The sequence below is a fragment of the Salvelinus sp. IW2-2015 genome, linkage group LG6.2, assembly GCF_002910315.2.
Source record: "Salvelinus sp. IW2-2015 linkage group LG6.2, ASM291031v2, whole genome shotgun sequence".
Lineage (NCBI taxonomy): Eukaryota > Metazoa > Chordata > Actinopteri > Salmoniformes > Salmonidae > Salvelinus > Salvelinus sp. IW2-2015.
This window is the reverse complement of record NC_036846.1, coordinates 18,570,064-18,574,600: the sequence shown is the minus strand read 5'-3', so window position 1 is coordinate 18,574,600 and position 4,537 is coordinate 18,570,064. Positions and strand designations below refer to the sequence as shown.

Below are 4,537 nucleotides of genomic sequence, written 5' to 3'. Positions count from 1 at the left end.
TTTAAATTGAGGGACTCTTATTAGAGAAAAGAACTGGTCCCCATTCAACCTGACAAGAGCTTGAGAGGATCTGCAGAGAAGAATGGGAGAAACCCCCCAAATACAGGTGTGCCAAGCTTGTAGCTTGTAGCTTGTAGCATCATACCCAACAAGACTCGAGGCTGTAATCGCTGCAAAATGTGCTTCAACAAAGTACTGAGTAAACAACAATCTAACAATAGATTGTGTCACTTACTTTTCTATAATTTGTGGATAAAAACATAAGAATAAAGGTATCCGTGACATCACAGGGTAAGATTAAAAGTAAAACACTGATTTTCAAAACCTGCAATGAGTTTCTTACCGCGAATCGCATGTGTCCTTCTCAATTGCACATAATGTATCTAACAGTAAATTCACATAGTCTGTAGTAAGTGTCAATAATAATCTATCAAATTCCATTTAAATGGAAATCGCATGAAGTGCTTAAAATACAACCAGGAGCACTAAGTATCAGCACTTCTCTTGAATCGATTTTCTGTGGATATTAATAGTTATGCTATTCTCAGAAATGTGTGAGAAACAGAAATTATTAAGGTTGAGGGGATTTTGGTTGTAAACAAAACATTGAGCTCTGTGGTTTGCCATAGTTTTGACAAGTGTTCATAGTTAAAGTAGTTTTTATTTTAAAATAAGGCCAGTTAGAAAAGCTATACATTCATTTTGAATAAGGCAAACAGTTTTTAAAGGAATTATCTTCCTAACATTACAATCCCTTTTCCAATATACTGTAGATTCYTTTCRGAGACAGCATTTTGTATACAGTAAGGCACAATGTTATTCCAGGCATGACTTCAATTTTTTTCACAGCTGACAAACAAAGGACAGGAAGAGATCCACTTCCTTTTGGATCACCACAGAGGGCGGGTGAATGTTGTCAGGAGAATAGTGGCAGGAAGTCATCTGCCAAACGTCAATGAGGACCAGAGGCAAGKCCCTGAATATTTCCCTGAGTGCCATGTCGAGCTGCCAGGAGAGCCAGTCGCTGCCGTACACATCCTTGTAGCCCGTGTTGGCTGACTTGATCACTACCAGAGTAGTGGGAGATCGGCTTAGGAGCGATGCCACAGCCCTAAGGATGACGACCAGACGGTGTGCGTACATAGCCCGTGGGTACGTGGTGAAATGAGCCCAGATGGTGAAGACGACTACAGAGTGTGCACCCCCTGCCATACCCTCCACCTCCCTGGCGATGTAGTGTAGGTCAGCCCAGGGGGTCTTGCTTGTCCGTAAAGGTATCCCATGGGCCCGCCAGATGATACGGGTGTTGGACTGGGTGTCGACTGCCTCAAAGGGGCCGATTTGCTTGATGTGTGAAGGTTCAGGCGTTTCAATGCTACAGAAGGATCATAAGTTTAATGCAAATATATGAATTCAGACAAACAATGCGCTGGGATATGCATTAAAGAAAGAAGTTATAAAAGTTATTTTTACTGTTCTGCCGTATACCATGACTTACTTGGGTGTCTTTTCATTCAACAATGCTAGTTACATAATTGCCTGGCCAAAGCTTTATTAATGTAAACCCATTTGAACGCATGGACTTGACTACAAACATATTGACATAATAAACTGATTACAAACTATATCATACTTGGCAGAGTTTCCTCCAGGTAGTCGAACCACTGACGGAGAGTGGAGTCACCCATCATATGGATCTGTTTGTCCTTCAGGCATCCAGATATCAGTTTAGCTGAGGGAAAGGATTTTGAGTCACACACCAGGGATGTCCAGTGATCCTGGAGGTAGAATCCAGCTGGTACTGAGATGTGCAAACCAGGACGGCATTTTGTTTGTGATCCTAGAGAGAGAAAAAATACTTTCAGGCCTATGTTAGAACAACATGGGGTTAATTGATAACAGTGGTTTGTTAATTAATCATATGCGTTAGGCTAAAGCATGTGATTTATTTGACTTTTTTTTTWATATATCCTCATTTTGACTTTCATTGTGATAACCCACAACTAATCATGTGATTAATTTAAATGTTTTTAGTATCATCTATTAATATAAATTATTCAAAAGAGAGAGATTATTAAACAAGTAATGTAACGTCGTCAAAACAAATTGTACTGGCAAAGGATTATGTGCAATCATTGTGGTTATGTTTTTATATATATTTTTTCCTGAAAGTCAAAGCTGTGAGAAACACATACGGAWGTCTCTGCAAAAGTCTTGTGAGTTACAGTCAATTAGCTAGGCCTATGTCAGACTTGGCTGTTGGTTCATAAGATAAGGGAAGGAGAAGTAGTTTGGAACAACTTACGGATTTCAGTGTCCTGTTGCTGGACATCGATAGCTGAATCGTCACCTGGTACAATAATGTTTGTGGAANAAGAAAGAAGTTATAAAAGTTATTTTTACTGTTCTGCCGTATACCATGACTTACTTGGGTGTCTTTTCATTCAACAATGCTAGTTACATAATTGCCTGGCCAAAGCTTTATTAATGTAAACCCATTTGAACGCATGGACTTGACTACAAACATATTGACATAATAAACTGATTACAAACTATATCATACTTGGCAGAGTTTCCTCCAGGTAGTCGAACCACTGACGGAGAGTGGAGTCACCCATCATATGGATCTGTTTGTCCTTCAGGCATCCAGATATCAGTTTAGCTGAGGGAAAGGATTTTGAGTCACACACCAGGGATGTCCAGTGATCCTGGAGGTAGAATCCAGCTGGTACTGAGATGTGCAAACCAGGACGGCATTTTGTTTGTGATCCTAGAGAGAGAAAAAATACTTTCAGGCCTATGTTAGAACAACATGGGGTTAATTGATAACAGTGGTTTGTTAATTAATCATATGCGTTAGGCTAAAGCATGTGATTTATTTGACTTTTTTTTTWATATATCCTCATTTTGACTTTCATTGTGATAACCCACAACTAATCATGTGATTAATTTAAATGTTTTTAGTATCATCTATTAATATAAATTATTCAAAAGAGAGAGATTATTAAACAAGTAATGTAACGTCGTCAAAACAAATTGTACTGGCAAAGGATTATGTGCAATCATTGTGGTTATGTTTTTATATATATTTTTTCCTGAAAGTCAAAGCTGTGAGAAACACATACGGAWGTCTCTGCAAAAGTCTTGTGAGTTACAGTCAATTAGCTAGGCCTATGTCAGACTTGGCTGTTGGTTCATAAGATAAGGGAAGGAGAAGTAGTTTGGAACAACTTACGGATTTCAGTGTCCTGTTGCTGGACATCGATAGCTGAATCGTCACCTGGTACAATAATGTTTGTGGAACTACAGAGAAGAAGGAAGTTTACAATCATTTCAAACATTGTTAACAAGTAACCAAAAGTGTTTTCTTGAGTTTTTGTTCTTAGTACTGTTTACTACGTGGCTGCTTTGCTGTATGTTTCAACATTTTTGCTGCAAGAAACACACCAGGGCGTCTTCCAAAAAAAAAGAAATACTCAACCTGAGACAGCCATCAATACTACAAACCAAATTACAGAACAATTAATAGTTATGATGTTTAAGTTCAATGTACTCTCATCTCAAGCACTCTCTATCATCAGTAATGGTACAATCAATATATATATATATTATAATGGTTTCAATCACTAACGGTTGAATGTGGGCTGGTCTGACCTAATTCCAATAATTATCTGACTGTGTAGCGGTGAGCGAAATGGGACGTGCAATTTAATGATGTCGTCACATTGTATTCCTGCGATGACTTAAAGATAATTCTACATAGAGTCATTTTCGGCATTAAATGGGATACCTTACAAAGCAAATCAAACTGTAATACATTACATGAGTCATATTATAAATGATCATTAACCAAAGGGCCTTGGTAACTACATTCCATTCACCTCATATCGGTCAACATAGACAGTAATACAAGGTAGTATCCTACTGGCAATCTCACTAAAGAATGACTTGAAATGATATACATTTGTTTTTTATGAAAAGCGCTATAGAAGTTGAATGTATTATTATTATTAATAATAAATATAGACCGACTATGTATTATAGTTCACAGCTTAAATGATAATGAGCCACAAAGCAATACACACTAATACTGTATCCTCCTTCCCACTGCTCACTTCCTTAGTGGGACCATTCCTTAAAACCAGAGGAAGGCCTCTAAATGTCATAAAACATCATTCACTCTTGCAGGACATTCTACTACTGTTACCTCTTTCTGTTTGGCCTTGCCCTAGGGACCCTCACTGCCCAGCAAACCTTACTGCAGCACATCAGCTGATAATCCTATCTTGAATAAACAACATGTGTTTTGTCTGTCACGCCATAGGAGGTTGCAACAAAATACNATTTTCAAACGAATTGAACCACCCCAAAAATGCACAAAAACGCACGAAATCTGCTGAAATACATTTTGTACATATATGCGCGAATTGAATGTGAGACTGTGTTGGTAAAAGTCTGAAAGTATCAAAAGTAAATGTAAGAATATGAATAATTTCAAAGCAAACGGCCACATTTTCTAGTGTTTTATTTATTTTAC

General features: G+C 37.9%; 1 pseudogene; it reads right to left on the bottom strand.

Annotated features, from left to right (window-relative positions):
- Positions 1-134: 134 nt before the first annotated feature.
- Positions 135-3,886, bottom strand: LOC111965518 (NXPE family member 3-like; annotated as a pseudogene).
- Positions 3,887-4,537: the final 651 nt, after the last annotated feature.